This window comes from Oryctolagus cuniculus, chromosome 1 (genome assembly GCF_051225735.1).
Source record: "Oryctolagus cuniculus isolate XC-2025 breed Fujian yellow rabbit chromosome 1, ASM5122573v1, whole genome shotgun sequence".
In the NCBI taxonomy this organism is placed as follows: Eukaryota; Metazoa; Chordata; class Mammalia; order Lagomorpha; family Leporidae; genus Oryctolagus; species Oryctolagus cuniculus.
In genome coordinates, this window is record NC_142867.1 from 185226572 (window position 1) to 185248592 (window position 22021).

Genomic DNA, 22021 nt, shown 5'->3' on the forward strand with positions numbered 1-22021 from the left:
GAGAAGAGGTGGAGACTATAGGGCATTGGCTGATTATGGACCAGAAGTACCAGGAAACACAGAGGGAAGTTAGGAAGATAGGAGAGATTTGGTTAAGGACAGAGCATTTAGGGGTGATAGGAAGGGAAAGGAAACTGGTCAGGAGAGCTTGCTTATATTGAGGTCTCTGACAAAAATGGGGATGATGAGCAGGGTGACTTTAATCTCAATCACTTTCTTGAGAAAAGCCAATAAATTTACATCATCCAGACTACAGCAATGTCAGGCTTAATAGATATAATCTCTGTTCCCCAGGCCAAAAGTGTGATTAAATACTAGCTCCACCATTCACTACATGTAGGTTCTTGGATCAGTTATGGTTCCTTGCTAAGTCTCAGCTTATTTCTGAAATGTAATAGCATTTAGTTGAGGGAAGCTCATGTAGTAGGTCTCAGTAACATTACTGAAGGCCTGGGGATGCTCACGCACTTTATAAATTTTGTGATCTCTTTGATCCTTTATTTCCTGGCTTTAAAATTGGTATGGTTACATCTTACATGGGAGTTGCAACAACAGCTTGGGGAGAGAGATCTTATTCACGGAAGTTATTTGAGAAGCAGGAGAGTAATGCTGATTTTTCCTGGTTACATTAAGGTACCTAGTAAATTTTGGATAGCAGAAGGTTTCTTTCTTTTTGTTGGAGTAGGAGTTTACACTCAAGTATGTAGTAATAGAGATACAAATAGGAAATCATTGGGTGGGTGTTGTTTTACAATGGGTTAAGGTACCACTTGTGACACCGGCATCCCATACCAGAGTGCTAGCTTGAGTCTTGGCTGATTTGCTTTAGATTCAGCTTCTTGCTAATATACCTGGGTAGGCAGTTGATAATGGCCCGAGTGCTTGGATCCCTGCCATCCATATGGGAGACCTTGATGGAGTCCCTGGCTCCTGGCTTCAACCAGGCCAACCCTGGCTAATATGGGCATTTGGAGAGTAAGCTAGTGGATGAAAGTGCTCACTCTCGCTCTCCCGCTCTCTCTCTTTATCTCAATCTCTCTCTCTCTCTCTTTCACTCTGCCTTTCAAATAAGTAAATGTTTTTTTAGACATGATATCACATTCAGCTTAATGTAGAGATGACTACATGTAGATTCACAGATTTGTATATAAACATTGAGTATGTTATACATACATATTTCCTTACACTGAGAAGCAACAAGACATTTAGCATAAGTTCTTGTTTTAAAATATCATCCCCCAATGAAAGAAACAAGAATTCTTGGAAAAATTGCTGGTTCTAGGATGGGAACAGAAAATGTACAGGGGCCCGTGCTGTGGCGTAGTGGGTAAAGCCATCACAGGCAGTGCCACCATCTCATAAGGGTGTCGATTCAGGTCCTGGCTGCTCCACTTCCAATCCAGCTCTCTGCTGTGGCCTGGGAAAGCAGTAGAAGATGGCCCAAGTCCTTGGGTCCCTGCACGCGCATGGGAGACTCGGAAGAAGCTCCAGGCTCCTGGCTTCAGATTGGCCCAGCTCCAACTCTTGCAGCCATTTGGGGAGTGAACCAGTGGATGGAAGACCCCTACAACCCCTGCATCTCTATAACTCTGCCTTTCAAATAAACAAACAAATTTAGAAAAAGAAAAAGAAAATATACAAGATGAGCCTGGACCCTGAAATAAGGAGGTGCTAAAAACAACAAACCCACAAAGATGGTGCTGTGTCAAAGGGATGAATGAAATGAGCCAATGGAAAGAACTCCTCAGGGCTCCATTTGGAACAATTTGAACAAGAAAATAAAGTGGTATTGGATTTTAGCATATGGTATAAAATAAATACTCATGAGTCCATATATATTGTTGAACAGATAAATAAATGGGGAGAAGAGACCTTCTTACATTCAGAAGAATTCCTTATGCAAATACTCTGCCGTAGAGGAGGTGAAGCGCAGCTCCCCACTGTCTCATCGTGAACCACACATAGAGACTTTGCTCCAAAGAGTACAGGATGTAAAGGGGAATAAACAAGTAGTTTGTGATGAGAAAACCTGACTAGCACTATCTCATTAAGGTGGTCAGGATATGATTAAATGATATGATATGATTAAAGGATGTGATATGATTAAAATGGCTTTTCACTTTTCTAGTCTTCCTCTTGAAAGTCCATAATCCCAGTCTCATAATTATAAAAAAAAACACCTGAAAAAGCCCAAAGATGAGTATTTATAAAATACCTGACCAGTTACCTTCAAAACTGTCAAGTTCATCAAAGCAAGGAAAAACTAAAAAACTTCATTTCTAAGAGTAGCCTAAGAAGGCTAACCGTTATATGATATGCTGGATGAGATCCTAGTAGAGAAAATTGATTTTATGTAAAAACAAATGAAACCCATTAAAATATGGACTTTAGATGACAAAAATGTATTAATTATGGCTCCAAAAGGCCATAAGCAAAGTGGAAATTCTCTCCACCCTTCAGAGAAAAGTGCGTCCTTCTTTGATGCCCACTTCCTTCCACTGGGGTTTCACTCACAGAGATCCTTCATGTAGGACATTTTTTGCCACAGTTTCTTGACTTTCCATGCCTGAAATGCTCTTGTGGGCTTTTCAGCTAGACCAGAATGCCTTAAGGGCTGATTCTGAGGTTAGAGTGCTGTTTAAAGCAATTGTCATTATGAGTCTGCTGTGTGGACTACTTCCCATGTTGGAGCATTCACTCCTTTTTAATTCTATCTATTATTATTGCCAGACACTAAATCCTATCCATATGATCACTTTAACACTTAAGATGATATTTTTACCACCCAGCTTAAGGGGATTTGGAATCTAGTAGCAAGTTTTTAAACTTTATCCTTAGAAGTAGCAATTAATTTTAACTCCTGAAAACACCCAAAGGCTTGGACATCCCTCAGCCCTTGAGGTGTGAATTACACTTCTTTGTTTTAATCACTCAGCTCACATTACAAACAGCAGCTACTTCTTTAATATGTAGGGTATCCTATCTTCCATTATCTCTCCTAATTCTCCTGTAGACTAGTGTGGTGTTGAGTCAGGGATGTGCACACACACAGTGAGTTCCTAAAACCACCTTAAACTAGCTAGTAAGTCCCAATTATTAAATTTTCAAGAATGTTGCAAACCAGTTGTTAAACACAGCCATTTCTAAAATTTAAACTATCCATAGTTATAATTACATAAATAACAATACAGATAAGGGGCCAGTGTTGTGGCATAGTGGGTAAAGCTGCCACCTGTGATGCCAGCATGCTATACGGCTGCCTGTTTGTGTCCCAGCTGCTCTACCTCCAATCCAGCTCCCTGTTAATGGCCTTGGAAAGCAGTGGAGGATGACTCAAGTACTTGGGCCCCTTGACACCGACGTGGAATACCTAGATGAACTTCCTGGCTCCTGGCTTCAGTCTAGCTCAGCCCTGGCTGTTATGACCATATGGGAAGCGAACCAGTGGATGGAAGATCTCTCTCTCTCTAACTCTTTCATATATAACTAAATACCTCTTTATACTTTTTTTACCTCGTTATACCTTTTTTATTCATTATAAATGCATACCTTGTAAAAAAAAAAAAAACAGGTGACACGAGCAGGCATCCATCCTAGAAGTTAAGACATGGGTTTGGATGACTGTATTCATTATTGGGTTCAAACCTTGGCTCCACTCTTGTCCCAGTTTCTTGCTGATGTGTACCATGGATGGCAGTATATGGTGGCTGAAGCCACCTACAACCCAGACCCTTCTACCCACATGGGAAACCTGAATTGGCCTCCTCAGTTCCAGCTTCAGCTTCATCCAGTGATTACTGTTGCAGACATTTGGGGAGTGAACCAGCAAATGGGATGCTTTGTTTTTATGTCTCTCTGCCACTCAAATTAATAAATCATTTTTAAAACAAAGGTAATAAATACTCAATATTCATCACTTCTTAAATTTTTTTACTATTAGCCCTACTTTTGAGGTTATGTCTAGTGTATCTACATGGTGGAAGTAATACAAAATGGTATGCTACTTCCCTGTTTTGTTTGGTGAGGTCACATTGGTATGTAGAAATAGGCTATGGATGGAGTATTTATATACCATGGAAACTTAGAAAACTCACATCAGGAATTGAGTTATTGTTTTGTGTCTGCCTGCCTTAAAATATAATAGAGGGACAGGCATTTGGCACAGCAGTTCAGACTCTGCTTGGGATGCCCAGATCCCATTTTGGAATGCCCCAGTTCAAGTCCTGGCTCTGCTTCTAATTCCAACTTCCTGCAAATGTGCAGTCTGGAATACAGCACATGATGGCTCAAGTGCTTGGGTCCCTGCCACCCATGCGGGATACCTAGATTGAGTTCCCAACTCCCAGCTTTGGCCTGGCCCAGCCCTAGCTGTTGCAGGCATTTGTGAAGTACGCCAGCAGATAGGAACAGGCTCTTTGTCTCTCTGTCTCTATCTCTCTGTCTCTCAACTAAATAAATTTTAAAAAATTAAAGAAAAGGGCACAGCATTGTGACACAGTGGGTTGAACTACTGCTTGCAATGCTGGCATCCTGTATGAGAGTGCCAGTAGGAATCCCAGCTAAGCCACTTCTGATCCAACTCCCTGCTAATGTACCTGGGAAAGCAGTAGAAGATGGCCTAGGGATTTAGGCCCCTGTTACCCAAGTAGGAGACCAGAATGGAGTTCCTGACTTCAAGCTTCCACCTGATCCAAACCTGGCTGTTAAGGACATCTGGGGAGTGAATCAGCAGATGGAAGATTCTCTGCCTGTCTGTCTGTCTGTCTCTCTCTCGATCTGCCTTCCAAATAAATAATCTTTAGAAAAAGAAATAAAGAAAAACTAGATCACTCCACAATCTATGGATTCGTATAAATCCATATTATTACCACAGATTCTTCATCCAGTTAGGTTTGAAAATGATGAGAACAGACAAATCAATTAGATGTATTAATTAGGAAACTATTATAAATTGAATTGTGTTCCCCCAAAATTCATATGTTGAAGCTAACCTCCAGTGTGACTATATCTGGAGATCAGCCTTTAAGGAAACACTCAAGGTTAACTGAGATCACAAGGGTGAGGCCCTAATCCAAAGGGACTTAGTGTCCTTAAACGTGGGCTCAGGGAAAAGGCCAAATGAGGACGTGGTGAGGAGGCCACCCTCTGCAAGCCAAGGAGAGAAGCCTCAGGAGAATCAAACTTGCCAAAGCCTTGATTTGGGGCTTCCAGCCTCCAGAAATATGAGAAAAATAAATTTCTGTTGTTTAAGCCACCCTGTTGCATTCTGTTATGGCAGCCCTAGAAAACTAATATAGTATCTTTAGGTTGTAAGTAACAAAAATTCTCTGTAACAGAAGGACAGGGATGCAGGTACAAGTCAGTACTGGAAACCGGAGACTGTAGGAAATTCAGGATGTTCTCTTTCTCTAAATCTCTTTGTGCCATGTCCTGTTTTATTCTGCACATCTCCTTTATAGCTTCCTGACTAATGGAGTAGCCACAAGGTATAGGAGGCTACTGTAATATAAATTAACTATAATATAAAATTCAGTTATTTAGATGCATTAGACATCTTTCAAATGCTACACAGCATTCATTGTGACGGAGCAGGCAAAGCTGCCAACTATGAGATGCTGGCAACCTATATGGGTGCCAGTTCAAGACCCAGCTGTTACTCTTCCAATCCAGGTCCCTGATAGTGTGCACGAAGAGAAACAGAAGATGGCCCAAGGATTTGGGCCCCTGAATCCACATGGGCCCAGGCCCAGCCCTGGATGTTGTGGCCATTTGGGAAGTTAATCAGTGGGTAGAAGATTCTCTCTCTCTCCATATATTCTTCTCTCTGGGTAACTCTGGCTTTCAAATAAATAAATAAATCTTTTCTTTTAAATGATAAATAGCCACATAAGGCTGTTGCTACTGCACTAGAAATGGTAAATATAGCATTTTTCTAGCACAGCAGGGAAGTCTTTTGGGTAACACTGGATGAAAGCATTAGCAGAGATCAATTTGCCTTAAAGATCAATTTTCATTTAACCTTCAGAACCTCTTACTACATGGGTCCCTTGTATTGCTCATAACTGGCTTTGAATTTTGAATTTTTTATTGTTTTTCCTAAAGGAGACCTGCAAAATTGTAATTGTTTCAATGCCCAAAAAACTTTGATCTGAGCCTGATTATTATAGAAATTTTCTGTTTTCCAATCTACAATGGTGCCTAGGTTCAAAATTCCAGCTAGGGGATCCAGGAATGATTTAGTTCCACTTTCAAATTTCTAGAGAATTAGAAGCTTTGCTGGAATTCCATCAAATGTAGGCAGAAATATGAGGCAAAACTGTAAGAATATAACTACCAAAAGTATTATAACTGTTATTGTGTTGCTTGTTTAGTGGTGTGGGTGTTGATGAGAAGTACAAGTTCCCAGAAATAGAAGGGGGAGTTTGGAAACAAGGCAAGCAGCCCTATGCTTCTGCTACACAATGAGAACTATAAAGTAACTCTTAATAGATGGTATTAACCTCTAGAATTTTTCAAGAACGACTAGATATTTATAAGTTTTAAGAGAACTGAAAAAGCAAAATGGTCTGCATGTGGACCTATGAGGTAGAACTTGTATATCACCAGGAAGTATCTTTGTAAAGACACAATATATTACAAGAGTTTTCAGATGTCCCGTTATTAAAATTAGAGTTGATCTTAGATTCGTTAGAGAGCCATAAAAATACTAATCTTTAACTCAGTGAAAAAAAAAAAAACAGAACATTTGTATAGCAAGATTTTGGTTTTGGGCACAGGAAATCTGGCTGTTTTCCTAAGAAGGAGAATTAAGAGGATAATGGAAACTTCAAAGCAGAGGCAGAAATGCAGAATGGCCTACTAGAGACCAGATAACAATTTTCTTTCTTTTTTTTTTTTTTTGATAATATTTAGCTTTTTTATATTTTATTTAGTAAATATAAATTTTCAAAGTACAGTTAATGGATTACAATGGCTTCCCCCCCCCATAATTTCCCTCCCACTCACACCCCTCCCATCTCCCGCTCCCTCTCCCATTCCATTCACATCAAGATTCATTTTCAATTATCTTTATATACAGAAGATCAATTCAGTATATTAAGTAAAGATTACATCAGTTTGCACCCACACAGAAACACAAAGTGTAAAATACTGTTTCAGTACTAGTTATAGCATTACTTCACATTGGACAACACACTAAGGACAGATCCCACATGAGAAGTAAGTACACAGTGACTCCTGTTGTTGACTTAACAATTTGACACTCTTGTTTATGGCGTCAGTAATCTCCCTAGGCTCTAGTCATGAGTTGCCTAGGCTATGGAAGCCTTTTGAGTTCGCCGACTTTGATCTTATTCTGACAGGGTCATAGTCAAAGTGGAAGTTCTCTCCTCCCTTCAGAGAAAGGTACCTCCTTCTTTGATGGCCCCGTTCTTTTCACTGGGATCTCACTTGCAGAGATCTTCCATTTAGGTCTTCCTTTCCCTCCCCCCCCCCCGCCCCCAGGGTGTCTTGGCTTTCCATGCCTAAAATACTCTCATGGGCTTATCAGCCATCAGATAACAATTTTCTAGCTAGAAAGATTTTGAGTATATCTGCAAACCAATATCGGTAAGGACTGGAATCTAACAAAGGCAAGAATATTGGCTGGCTAAGTGTTCTCCATGCCAGGATGGCAGGTCAGATCCAAGCTTACTCTATCATTGCAGCAGGTCCTGAAATTATTTCATAATTACTTAACTTGGAATTTCTATTCCCAGAAAATGTGAGGTGAGTAACTTCAAATACGACTCCTACAAGAAAGCACCTAAAAGTTTTAAATACATTTTAAAAAATATTTCAAATGCACTGGAGAGCTAATAAAGTGATAAAGCATTACAGGAACTCAGGGGAGTAGGCAACCACAAAGCTTCTTTTGTCCTGATAACAATTGGCTGGTACAGCAAATTCACTTTTGTCTTAATAGTCTTGCAAAGTAAGGAGAGCAGAAGTGAAAGCCCAGCCCTGCTCTAGGTGTGGTGCTTAAAAGACTTTTTCCCACACTTCTCCATTTTAGGATACTCAAAGAGCTACATCTTCAAGTACAGGGGAAGAGATAAATTGGTCTATCCAGATATTTTCAACTGGGATCCACATTGCCTGAATGAGTCATAGAACTCAAGCCATAAATTTGGTTTAAGTGTCCACCACCACCAGTGATAAAACAAATAAAAGTCTTTATCAGTCCACTTCTTGTTACTTCAACTAACATACCTGAGAGGAACTTCTTGGGAAAGAAAACATTTATTTCAGCTTACAGTTTGGAGGATACAGTTCAGAGTCAGGAGGCCTCCTAGTCCGGCTTCTGCGGAGTCTGGTCATGGTGGCTGTGTAGGAATTGATCACAGGAAAACAGAAAGACAGAAGCTAGGCCAAACTTGAACTCAAACAATAACCAACCCTCCTCATGAGAACCACCCTCCAAGGGAACAATCCCAACAACCCAAACACTTCCCACCAGACCCACTTCTCAGGTGCCACAATTAGATTGAGTCTCTACCTTTAAGCCAACAACCACTCACATTAAGACAGCAGAGTTTAAATATCTGCATGAATATAACAAAATCCTTCCTGGAGATAAGAAACTTATGCCAGACCTCAAATTATTCTTACAAGTAATTTTTCAAGAACATTGATCAATTTACAAAGATAAGCAATCACATGGGTTAAAAAGATGCCATGTGTGATATTTCACAGAAACTACAAGCAGAAACAGACTGACTTCAGATATTAAAAACTTGTATACAGGTGTTCCAGTATATATCTGCAATAATAACTTTTTTAAAAAAAGATTTATTTACTTGAAAGTCAGAGTTACACAGAGAGAGAAGGAGAGGCAGAAAGAGAGAGAGAGAGGTCTTTCCATCCATTGGTTCACTCCCCAGTTGGCCGCAATGGCTGGAGCTCTGCTGATCCAAAGCCAGGAGCCAGGAGCTTCCTCCGGGTTTCCCTTGGGTGCAGGGACCCAAGGACTTGGGCCATCTTCTACTGCTTTCCCAGGCCTCATCAGAGAGCTGGATCAGAAGTGGAGAAGCCAGGACTCGAATTGGCACCCATATGGGATGCTGGCTCTGAGGCAGCAGCTTTACCTGCTACACCACATTGCTGGCCCCTGCAATAATTTCTTATAGAATTTTAAGAGCCCAAGTGGAAACAAACCCAAATGCCTATTAACAATGCAAAGGATCAATAAGTTTTAGTATGTTCATACAACGAAATTCTAGTCAAGAGTGAAAACAGTATGATGTACTTTACAAATAAACCTAATGGTGAAAAAAGAAAAAAAAATACCTAGAGCATGATTCTATCAATGTAACAATAAAAATAGGTAAAGCAAAACAATACTTTTAGGGACAAATGCATAGGTGAAAAGTATAAAGAAAAACAAGGAAGTGACTTTTACAAGTTCAATATAGAAATTACATTAAGAAAAAAGGAGGGTTTTTGATCAGAAAAGACATTAGGGAGGCTCTGCAGCCATTGTATTTCTTCACCTACTTGGTTGGAACATGGGTGTTGGCTTTGTTATTGTTCATGAAACTGAATGTTTATGTTTTGTGCATTTTTCTGTATGAGTGTTATGCTTCACAATTAAAAAAATAATTTATCCAGAGTAAAGGTGTTAAAATACCTAAGTACCTACAGTAACAATGATGTTGGCTTCAGGTCAGATAACCTTCATTAAAACAAAAATCAACAAATGCCTTGGATGTTCCTGTGTTGTTGACTTTGTAGAGTAATTAGTTAATCATTTTAATTGAGTTTTAAATGACTACAACTGTCTCTCATATTCAGTGCCGCTGCCATGACTCTAGCCTGATCGCCATTTTCTTCCTCTACACATGTAGCTTTATCATCTTTATGTTGGTTACTTAGCATGTTGTAACCTGTTGTGTTTGAATTGTTTGGGATTATGACCTGTTGTCTGCATGGAATTTTCCCACAGCTATTCAAGGGTAATGGAATTATGTTAACAACAACCAAGTATATAAAGCTTCACATCTCCATTTTACAGATGCGAGGATGACTCGGCCAGACTTCTCATTTCTTGGGGAAGATTCTCAGAAAAGGATACTTTCCAGAGTAGTTGGCACCTCAGTGCTTAGGAGAAAAATAAAAGTGGAGTTTAACACAAGGACACAAAAACCAGGAACAAGAAAGTCATTAGAATGAAAGCAGACATTCTGTTACGCTCTCTTTCTCTGAGCCACATGGTCATTCACATTTGACCACTGGTTATAAAAGCTTTATTTTCTCTCCAGAAACTGGCATTTTTTTACTTCTCTCTACAGGACAAAATGTGGCACCTCCTAGCTCCCTCTCTTTATGTACTGTATTACTAATTTCCAAATAGCAATATTGATTCTTTCAGCCAGCCTTTTCAGACTGGCTGCTTTCACTTAGCAATAAAGCTCTTCAATGTCTTCTTGTGGCTTGCTACTTTATTTTGAAGTTTTTATTTAAAATTTATTCGAGAGGCAGAGAGAAAGAGAAACTCAGAGAGATTCCATCCACTAGTTTAATCCCTAAAATGACTGCAACAGTTGCACAGGGCTGAAGCCGGGAGTTAGGAACTCAGTTCAGATCTCCCATGTGGGTTGCAGGAACCCAATTACTTGAACCATCACCACTGCCTTCCAAGATCTGCATCAGCAGGAAGTTGGAGTCAGGAGTCACACAGGGTAATGAAACCAAGCACTCCAATGTGGGACACAGGTGTCCTAACTAGTGTCTTAACCATTAGGCCAAGTGCCTGCTCATATCTTTTTTGATTACTGAATAAAGTGCCGTTATTATTCAATTGTACCAATTTGTTTATGCATTCACCTATTGAAAAACATCTTGGTTGCTTCTAATAGATGGCAGTCACCAACAAGGCTGCTATAAACATTTGTGTGCAAGTTTCTACATGAACATAGGTTTTTGACACATTTGAGTAAATTCCTAGGAGTAATTTATGTTAGACAACATAGTATGATTATATTTAGCTCTATAAGAATATGTCAAGCAAATCATTCAAAGTGACTGTACTATTTTGTGTTCCCATCAATAATGAATGAGAGTGAATGTTTCTCCACATCCTCATCAGTGTTTGGTGTTATCAGTGTTTGGGATTTTGGCCATTCTGATGGTTCTCATTAGTTTTAATTTGCAGTTCCCTAGTGATATATGATGCTCTGCACACAAAGTAGAGAAGATGATATAAGAGCAGGTCACTGGGAGTCATTCTTAGAATAATGCATATCATAAATTTCTTATAGTTTAGTTTCCTGTTGCTGACACAATAAATTTTCTTATTGGCAGGTGCTTAAAATAGTGTAAATGTGATATCATGCAGCAGTGCTAGTGGCTGCAGAGACTGGTGCAAAATTGTCATTCCAGTCATGGGTAGGGGTGGGGGAAGCGATATCTCAGGAACTTAACCCTTAAGCAAAACTTGGGAACTCAGCTTATGTGAACTACAATGAACATCTCAGTAACTCTTTTCCAAGAGGCAATAACAGATGGTTTGGAAATTGGGGTTTCATCTAGAAGTCTACACAGTGAATTAATGTGCCCAGTTGGTTTGGATATGCTGAAGAGCACCATGACCACAAAGGAGAGTTCATACTGTTTCTGTGCAGACTGCATTAGTATGGCCTTTATCTGTTGGAAAAATGCTGGTTTCCAAAAGATCACTGAGGCCAGATCCATTCATAAGCAGAGTTATTCAAGTCGTGATAAATTTGAAGCTCATCAAGGAAGTATTAGCCAGGATCAACAACCACAATCATCAGCAAGCACTGAGTCACAGCACTGAGGAAGGAACGAAAATACAGGCCATCAATAGCGAGGCAAGAAACAACAAATCAAAAATGGTAGTGGAGAAGATAATTGTGACCATTCTCACTACAGCAATGCATACACCCACAGCAATCAGGAAGCAGGCCTAGTAACAATTGGACCAAAACATCTGATGATTCTGGGCTTGAGAATAACAGTGCATTGGTGGCTACTGATCCAGTGATGGATGGGGCTAGTGAAACTGAATTAGTATTCAGACCTCATCCTACACTTAGGAAAAAAGATGACAATACACAGACAAGGCACATTAAAACTTCAGGTAATGCCACCATTGATTACTTGCCTAAGTATCTGGCTCTAAGGTTAGCTTTAGAAGAACTTCCAAACAAAGGAGAATCAAAGTCAGATAAACCTTGATTCAACCAGTGAGAAGCAGCATGCCATTTATATTGCAACAGCCAGTGGTTAGTTCACTGTTTTAAATGGCTCTTTTCCTTTGGAATTGGTCAGTGAGAAATACTGGAAGGTGAACATGCCCATGGAACTTTATTGTGCACCCACAAAGGAGCACAAAGGAGCTTTTAAAAACAATTCTCAGAGTGAAATTTTTCTGGCCTGTTTCTTTAACATTAAAGCTGTGCCATCAGTGCTCTTATAGACAGATATTGGATATGTTCAGTTTTCTTTCTGAGCCAGGCTCCTTTACACTACTAGAATCTTTTCCCCTTTAATCTAAAAGTTCCCTTTTGGAAGAGACTGACACTATTTCTTTGCTTTTAAAAATATATTTAAGGGGAGCCGGCGCCGTGGCTCAATAGGCTAATCCTCCACCTTGCGGCGCCGGCACACCGGGTTCTAGTCCCGGTTGGGGCGCCGGATTCTGTCCCGGTTGCCCCTCTTCCAGGCCAGCTCTCTGCTATGGCCAGGGAGTGCAGTGGAGGATGGCCCAGGTGCTTGGGCCCTGCACCCCATGGGAGACCAGGAAAAGCACCTGGCTCCTGGCTCCTGCCAGGATCAGCGCGGTGCGCCGGCTGCAGCGGCGGCCATTGGAGGGTGAACCAACGGCAAAGGAAGACCTTTCTCTCTCTGTCTCTCTCTCTCACTGTCCACTCTGCCTGTCAAAAAAAAAAAAAAATATATTTAAGGGGGCCCACACTGTGGCGCAGAGGATTAACGCTCTGGCCTGCTGTACCAGCATTCCATATGGGCGCCAGTTCTAATCCTGGCTGCTCCACTTCCAATCTAGCTCTCTGCTGTGGCCTGGGAAAGCAGTAGAAGATGGCCCAAGTCCTTGGACCCCTGCATCCACGTGGGAGACACAGAAGAAGCTCTTGGTTCCTGGCTTTGGATTGGCGCAGCTCCGGCCGTTGCAACCAATTGGGGAGTGAACCATCGGATGGAAGACCTTTCTCTTTCTCTCTGCTTCTCCTCTCTCTGTGTAACTCTGACTTTCAAATAATTAAATAAATCTTTTTTTTAAAAAAGTAAAAATATATTTAAGTTGTATGCTTTCATAAAATATGGTTCCATTTTGGAGTAACATTTTTACTCAGAAAGTTTCATAGTTCTGTATGTTCTGTATTTTTGGTTTTTGTTTTTGACAGGTAGAGTTATAGACAGAAAGAAAGAGAGAGAGAGAGAGAGAGAAAGGTCTTCCTTCCATTGGTTCACCCCCCAAATGGCCGCTACGGCCGGCGCACTGAGCTAATCTGAAGCCAGGAGCCAGGTGCTTCTCCTGGTCTCCCATGTGGGTGCAGGGCCCAAGCACTTGGGCCATCCTCCACTTCCTTCCTGGGCCACAGCAGAGAGCTGGACTAGAAGAGGAGCAGCCAGGACTAGAACCTGGTGCCCATATGGGATGCCGGTGCCACAGGCGGAGGATTAACCAAGTGAGCCATGGCACCGGTCCCTGTATTCTTTTTTTAAAAATATTTATTTATTTATTTTAAAGAGTTACAGAGAGACAGGAAGACACAGAGAGAAATATTCCATCTGCTGGTTCACTCCCCAGATGGCTACAACAGCAAGAGCTGGGCCAGGCCAAAGCCAGAAGCCAGGAGCTTCTTTCAGGTCTCCCACATGGGTGCAGGGGCCCAGGAACTTGGGCCATACTCCCTTGCTTTCCCAGGTGAGTTAGCAGGGAGCTGGATTAGAAGTGAAGCAGCTGAGACTCATACCAGCGCCCATGTGAGATGCCGGCATCACAGGCAGAGGCTTAACCCACTATAGGATAGTGCTGGTCCCTACTCTGTATTCTTAGGTAATTATTTAGTTGGCTTTCCTTTTCCCACTCTCTTCCAAAGTTTCTTAGGCCTACAGAATATTAAATAATTTGAATTCTGACTTTTTTTTCTCCTGAAGTCTTATATATTTATAGTTTTCTATATAAACTGTAGAATCTTCATGAAGACCAAGGCTAAAATTTATTGTGTTTAAAAACAATTCTCAAACAATTTTTAGCTTCATGCTATTTTTTCCCATAACACCTCTTTTTAGAAAGAGGTTCCTTTTAATGCAATATTATATTTTTCTGTCTATAATTTTTTAATTTCTGATCATGAGGGAGGGAAGCAAACAAAATCAGGTTCTAACTTGGTTCAATAACAGATTTCAGTGAAGAAACAAAACTGGTAGCAACAGGAAGCCTTCAAGTGTTTACTTAAGAGTTCTTTTTTTTTTTTTTTTTTTGGTATTCTGTCACCTAACTTCTTTTATAATGCATGCTTGATGCTTTTCCTATTAAAATTAACAGAGATATGGGGGAAATGTAAATGTATTATCTTAAGACTTTGGGAGATCAGAAATCTAAGATGGGACTTGCCAGGTTAAAATTAAAACATTGACAAGGCTATGTTCCTCCTGAAGGCTTAAGGGAGTAATGTGTTCCTGTCTGTCTTCCAGCCTCCAGGGGCCATCCACATTCTTTGGCTTATGGCCCCTTCTTCCATCTTGAAAGCCAGCGACGTTGTATAGTCTTTCTCATGCTGTCAGCTCTGGTTCTTTTTTCTGCCTTCCTGTCCACTTATAAGAATCTTTGTTATTACATTGGGCCTGTTGTGGGAAATGGTGCAGCTGCCTAGGATTATTCCAGGTTCTTCCCTCCACGTGTGAAAGAATTCAAAGCAGAGGCATAAGGAAAGTACAGAAAGCAAGACGTATTTAAAGCAAAACAAGAATGCACACTCCATGATGGGAGTGGGAATGCTGGCCATGGTAATTTTATTATAATGACTTAAAAGTCACCATGAGGACACAGCTTGTATCCTACTGGATATTTCCTGCGGGTACTGGTTCTACATTTGGCACTTTGCAGAACCTGCAGGGTTTTTTTTTTGTTTTTTGTTTGTTTGTTTGTTTGGACAGGCAGAGTGGACAGTGAGAGAGAGAGACGAGACAGAGAGAAATGTCTTCCTTTGCCATTGGTTCACCTTCACCCTCCAATGGCCGCTGCGGCCGGCACACTGCGGCTGGCGCACCGCGCTGATCCGATGGCAGGAGCCAGGTACTTCTCCTGGTCTCCCATGGGGTGCAGGGCCCAAGGACCTGGGCTATCCTCCACTGCACTCCCAGGCCACAGCAGAGAGCTGGACTGGAAGAGGGGCAACCGGGACAGAATCCAGCGCCCTGACCAGGACTAGAACCCGGTGTGCTGGCGCCGCAAGGTGGAGGATTAGCCTAGTGAGCCGCGGTGCCAGCCTTTCCTTTACTGTTGGTTCACCCTCCAATGGCCTCTGCAGCTGACGTGCTGTGGCCGGCACACCGCACTGATCCGAAGCCAGGAGCCAGGTGCTTCCTCCTGGTCTCCCATGCACTTGGGCCATCCTCCACTGCACTCCCAGGCCACAGCAGAGAGCTGGACTGGAATAGGGGCAACCGGGACAGAATCCAGCACCCTGACCAGGACTAGAACCCAGTGTGCCAGCACTGCAGGCGGAGGATTAGCCTATTGAACGCGGCGCTGGCCTCCTGCAGGTTCTATTACACAGAAGGAGTAGGGGCTTGGTGCACAGAAAGGAAGTGTTGGGTGGTACAGTCCAGCTGTCATGTGGGCCAGGCCATATCATATAATCTAACACATTCTCATGTTTCAGAGATTCAGATGTGGGCACCCTGGGAGTGTTCATACAGGGTGGGGCTAGTGGCATCATGCTACCTGCTACATCTTCACACACACTGAAGAAAATCAAGATGGATAAATATATAAATGTCAAATATTAATAGAAAAAGTGGGAGAATGTACATATAATTTTGGGTGTATAAAAACCTTTATCACATAGTACCCTATAAATACATACAATTTTTATGTTTTATAACAGTTTTTTCAAAGCTTTTTCAAAAAATTTATTCAAAAAGCAGAGAGATGAGACATAAAGAGACCATCCATCCACAGGGTCACTGCTCAAACGCCCACAACAGTCAGAGCTAGGCTAGGCTGAAACCACGAGACAGAAACTCAATCCAGATCTCCCACATGGGTGGCAGGGACCCAACTACTTGAGCCATCACCTGCTGCCTCTCAGGGTGCATATTTGTAAGAAACTAGGACTAGGAGCAGAGCTGGGACTGAAACCCAGGCAGTCGAATATGGGGAACAAGTGTTCCAAGTGGAGGCTAACAGCTGTGCCACATGCCCACCCCTGAAAGATTATTAAAAAGATAATAGAGGGGTGGGTGTTGTGGCCCAGTAGGTTAGCTGTGGCTTGGGACACCCACATCCCATATCAGAGAGCTTGGTTCAAGTCTGGGTCCCCTGTTTCCTATTCAGCTTCCTGCTAATGCATCCAGGAGGCAGGTTAGGGCTCAAGTGTTGAATCCTTGTCACCCGTGTGGGAGATTCAGATAGCATTCCTAGCTTCTGGCTTTGGCCTGGCCTCATCCTGGCTATTAAGGGCATTTGGAGAGCGAATGAGCAGAAGGAAAATCTCTCTGTCTCTACTGCTCTGCCTTTCAAACAAATGTTTTTAAATGAATACATACACATTTTTTAAAAAGATTTATTTATTTTACTTGAAAGTCAGAGTTACACAGAGTGAGAAGGAGAGGCAGAGAGGAGAGAGAGAGAGAGAGAGTCTTCCATCCACTGGTTTACTCCCCAATTGGCTGCAGCGGCCACAGCACAGGTCTCTCACACAGGTACAGGGGCCCAAGGACTTGGGCTATCCTCTGCTGCTTTCTGCTGCTTTCCCAGGCCACAGCAGAGAGTTGGATCAGAAGTGGAGCAGCCACGTCTTGAACTGGCATCCATATGGGATGCTGGCACTGCAGGCGGCAGCCTTACCTGCTACACCACAGCTCCAGCCCCACATACATATTTTTTAAAAAATTTAAAGGGGCCAGCATTGTGGTATAGCCTGGGAGGCCACCGTCTGCAACACTGACATATGGATGTCAGTTCATGTCCTGGCTGTTCCACTTCCAACCCAACTCTCTGCTAACGGTCTGCAAAAAGCAGCAGAAGATGGTCCAAGTGTTTGGGCCCCTGCCACCCACATGCGAGACCTGGATAAAGGTCTTGGCTTCAGCCTGGCCCATCCATGGCTATTGTGGCCATCTGGGGAGTGAACCAGCAGATGGAAGATCTCTCTCTGTGTCTCTCCCTCTCTTTCTTTTTTTTTTTTTCTCTCTCTCTCTGTAACACTGACTTTCAAAATAAATAAATAAATCTTTAAAAAAGATAAATTTTGTATGTTGAATATTACTATAGTATACACAAAGTAATAACACATGCAGCAAACTGGCAGAAAACATTTATAACATATATAAGCAAGGGTTGATAGCCTCAAAGAAAAAAAGAAAAAAGAAGTACTTGAATATATGAAAAACAGCCCTACAGACAATATCTTGAGTGCATTTTATCCTAGTAAAAAAACCTGAAAATAATTTAAATGTCCACCAACAGGGGAATGACTAGATAAATGGAACACTTATTCAAATAACAGGCTACCTGCAGCAGTTTAAAAGATGAAGGAAAATTTTTCTAACCTTCAAAAACATCCAAGACACAATGATGTTTTAGCAAGTTACAGGACAACACTGGCAGTTCTATCCAGGCGGAACCAAATGTACCAAATAGAGTCACAGCCATAAAGGATCTCAGCCCCACCTTCCTCATATCAAGCGACCTTTCAGCAGACGAACAGCAGTGAAGAGACACGTTAATTTTATTCTGCACAACTTGAATACAAACTCATTCTGCATCACTTAAATAGATTCTTAACTGCATACCACTTTTTAAAACATCTGAGTTTTGTCTGCTCACCACTGCACCCAAGCACACAGTATGTACTATATCTGATAGGTAGTGTTTGTTTAGTCAATGACATATAAGGGGATGGGACATACTGTTAATATTAAATCCTATACTGGTAAAAAATTGGTTATTTATGCCTAAATTCTTCCTGCTTCAAGCATAGCTTGAGTGTGGAAATTGCTTGGGAGAAACCAAAATCCTGAGTCAGAGGTGTGTGTATGTGTGTATGTATTAGTATGTAATGAAAAACTGCTGTGTTTCTAACACTCTGGTAGTTTGTACCTTATTTCTAATCTAAACGACAATCTGCAAAGTAGAAGTCACACTTGTACCCATTTTACAAATCAGGAAACTAAGGCTTGGATTGACCCACTAACCCTAGTGGGTTCTTTTTTCTTTTCCTGTTAGAGCAATTTGACAATTGCACAATTCTTCCCCAACAGAATGTGGTCAGTCTAGAAAAACTTCCTCTACCAGTGCTTCACTTACTTTATTATTTTATTTTAATAGATAACTCACACACTAGGTGTAAAAACTGGTAGCAACTGTATTTAGTACAAAGGTAACTTACTCCCTTACATTTCCCTGAGGCACCAGTCAACAACTTTCTGGGTGTCTTTCCGGAAACATTTTATGTCAATACAATAACAGATGTAAATATTTCTAAAATTTAACTAGAAGTGTTTCACATACATTGTCCTCCATCTCTCTCTTTCCACTCAGCAATATGTCCTGGAAATCACTACATATTGACTTATTACCAGAGCCTTTCCAGCAGCTGCACAATAAAAGTTGTAGGGGATCTTATTTCTTTAAATCCTTCTACATTTATGCCCATTGAAGTTGTTTCAAATCTTCTGTTATCACAAGCAACAGCGAGTATTCTTACAAATGGGCCATTTTGCACATACGCAAATGTGTCTGCAGAATAGATTCCTTCAGTTGTAATTGCTGGGTCAGATGTCTTTTTAAATTTCTCATAGATATCCTGCTTTTCATCCATAAATGTTATATAAATTTATTCCCCTCTGGCAGTGTTTATACCTACCCTCTCCACAGTACAGGAACACTTACTTGTACAAAAGGAAAATGAAAGAGAGGAGAAAAGGAAGGACATGGAAGATAAGGGAAGAGGAGGTCTAATTTGTCAATAGAGATCCAAAAATACCGTTGTCAGCCTTGCCTAGGAGTCAAGCAGTTGCATCAACACCCATTTCCTGAAACAGTACTACATTCTGACTGAAACTGGGAAATCTATTTCTTTCTCTGCTACTTTATATGAGTGACTGATTTATTTTAAATGAATATAGGATTTGACATGGAAACTATTAATTCTGCTCTTTTGTATAAAAAAGACAACCCCATTTTCCAGTAGACTGGCTCCTCACAACCCTGGGCCACTTTTTGTCCACATGTGACTGAGGCACCTACCTTGTACCTGGTGATGACACCCAGGGAACTACTTCATCTTCCTGAGCACTGTTTACTTAAGATACCTCTAACACAGAGAAGCACAGTCACTCCATTTCTCCACTGGGTTCGCTCCTTTCATCAGTCTCATCGACAGCCTTTAAGAAAACACTATTATTTAACTTTGTGGAGACTGGTTTCCTCCACTCCCCATGTAGGAAGACAGACCCCTGGATTTCCAAGGACAAATGTTTGTCACCTTACTTTTCCTATCTAAAACTTGAAATTCATGTAGCAACTGATAGAAGCTTTTTACATGCCAAAATATCTCTGAAAGTATAGAGCAGTTAATCAGCCTTGGTGACAAGAGATAACTGGTAGAAGGACCCTAAGATTTACTTCCTGTGTTGGTAAGTTCCAACAGCTTTCTCACCCAAGCCATTAACAGCAACAGTTTATTAAATGATTTACAATGGGGGCAGAACACTATTCTCCCTCTATCTCTTGACTCCCAATAAAGAAGGAAATAATTAGCACTAATTTCTACTGGTTAGAACTAACATCTTGATTGTTCTACTGTTCATTAAAAAAAAATCTTTTGGGCAATCTTGCCCATTTTCAGAGGGCTTGCTGGAGTTGGTGGGACTTCCTCCCTGTGGAGGGGATGGCTCTCCCAGGAGGTAGTACCTAGAACAGAGCACAGGTACTGAACACCACCAGTACCTTCCGGTCTAATTTCTGACATAAATGGTGAGTCTTTCATTTCCACTGTCTGGTGAAGAGCCTGGCACAGAGTGGTTGCCAATGGTTGTTTCTTGAATTAACAGATAAGAAGAATTCTACCGCCAAAACTCTTCAGCCACCTTCCCCCCAAGTCTCAGATATTTTCTAGTGATGAGTGTGAGCAGGCTCTGTGGGGCGCCATGATCTGAATGGAGATTGGGGTTAGGGTATGCTTTTCTTAGTTTGTTCAGAAATGCCTTAAAGGCATTAATAAATAAGGGAGATAACAAAGATTCTCAAAATTAGCCTCAGAGTCTTTCTCTGGCTGCTACTGCCTTAGAGAAACAACTCTCTAATCCCAAACTGTTCACAGATTGTGCCAAGACCCAATTCTTGCGTTAGCTGCTCTTTGAGGGGGAGGGGGAACAAACAAACAAAAAAATCTAAAAATTCACAATCACTCAAAGAAAAGTTCAAATTTTAAAACGGGAAATAATACTGATGCATTTATTTCATTGCTTATTATTTGAACTGATCACTTAAATTATTGGACGAGGATATTTCAGAAAATTCGTGGAAACGGAATTAAAAGATGCTTGTTTGGGTGCAAGAAACTTGAAATCCATGCCTAGAAGGGTATTTCAAAAAGTTCATGAAAAATGTGTATTTCGAAAACACTCTGCATGAATTTCAAAACTTCTTTTTCTTTTTTTGTTCCACCAAAATAAGCTTCTCTTCTAATTCCGCTTTAGGCGAACATTTTGAATTTCTCTCTCCTGGGAGGTCTGGAAGGAGGCGGAGCGAATACCCTCCCCTCGGGCCCGCCCCAGGGCAGCGGGTGCCTGGGTACCCGGGAGCCGCGTGGGACCGAGGAGGATCGCTGGCGCTTAGCGTCTCTGAGATACTCGCCAGTATCCAGATCGCCGCACCCGGGCGCGTGGGCCTCGCCAACCTCCCAGCGGGCTCAGCAAGGGAAGTGCCCTTTTTCCGCAGCGTGCCGGGCTTGGGGCGGGTCGGTTCCGCAGTCAGTCGTTCGGGGAAAGCCCTTGTCCCCGAATTGAAGTCTCACGTCCTCTGCGCCAGCCTGGAGGCCTCGGCCAGCTGCCCAGCTTGGAACCCCTAACCCTTTCCCGCCCCACCCCTCCACCTCTCGATTCCCCCCCCCCCTTTTTTTTAAACCTGAGAGAATCGGCCCGAGTCTCCGCCTCCTCTCCGCGGGTGTCCGCGCGTCGCGGCCGCCTCTTTCCGCTGTCAGCCTGCACTTCTGAGACCCCGAGGCCCAGACCCCGAGTTCCCCGCTCTGGGCCCTCCGCGAAGCCGCCTGGTTCCGTGTGCGCGTGCTCTGTGCACTCCGCAAACGCGAGCGTGGAGGCCGGGCGAGATCTGCGCGCGCGAGAGCAGCTCTGCCTGGCTAAGGCTAGGGGCCTTGTAGTCGGCGCCTTGGCGCTCCGAAGGTGCCCACAGCAGGCGGGGCCTGCGCCAAAGGGGGCGGGGGTGCGGACAGACTCGCAATCCCACTGCGGAGTAGTGGAGGAGGGAGGTGAGAGGGGAGTCTAGAAAGGAGCGGAGTGAGCCTCCTACAGGTGGCGGAAGGGGCTAAGAGTGGAGAGAACTTGAAGACAGCTGAGAGGTCTGGGGAGGTTCGGAAAATGGTCGGGGACGGACACCTAGAGCGTGGGAAGGCTGGGCGCGAGCGCTGTATGCAAAAGGATTTAAAACATGCAAATAAATGTTTGTATACCTGCATTGCAGCACTATGCACAGTAGCCAAAGGGTGTAGAAACTCAGATGCTCATCACTAGATGAATGTATAAAAAC

At 42.3% G+C, this 22021-nt stretch overlaps 1 long non-coding RNA gene and 1 pseudogene across 1 annotated transcript; one reads left to right on the forward strand and one right to left on the reverse strand.

Annotated features, from left to right (window-relative positions):
- Positions 1 to 7541: 7541 nt before the first annotated feature.
- Positions 7542 to 21915, reverse strand: LOC138844446 (uncharacterized). The gene is made up of 3 exons (XR_011380297.2): positions 21383 to 21915; positions 19502 to 19638; positions 7542 to 8363 (listed from the first exon to the last, which is right to left on the reverse strand). It is a non-coding gene; the product is annotated as an uncharacterized LOC138844446 (long non-coding RNA).
- On the forward strand, positions 11588 to 12478 carry LOC100340883 (E3 ubiquitin-protein ligase RING2 pseudogene; annotated as a pseudogene).
- Positions 21916 to 22021: the final 106 nt, after the last annotated feature.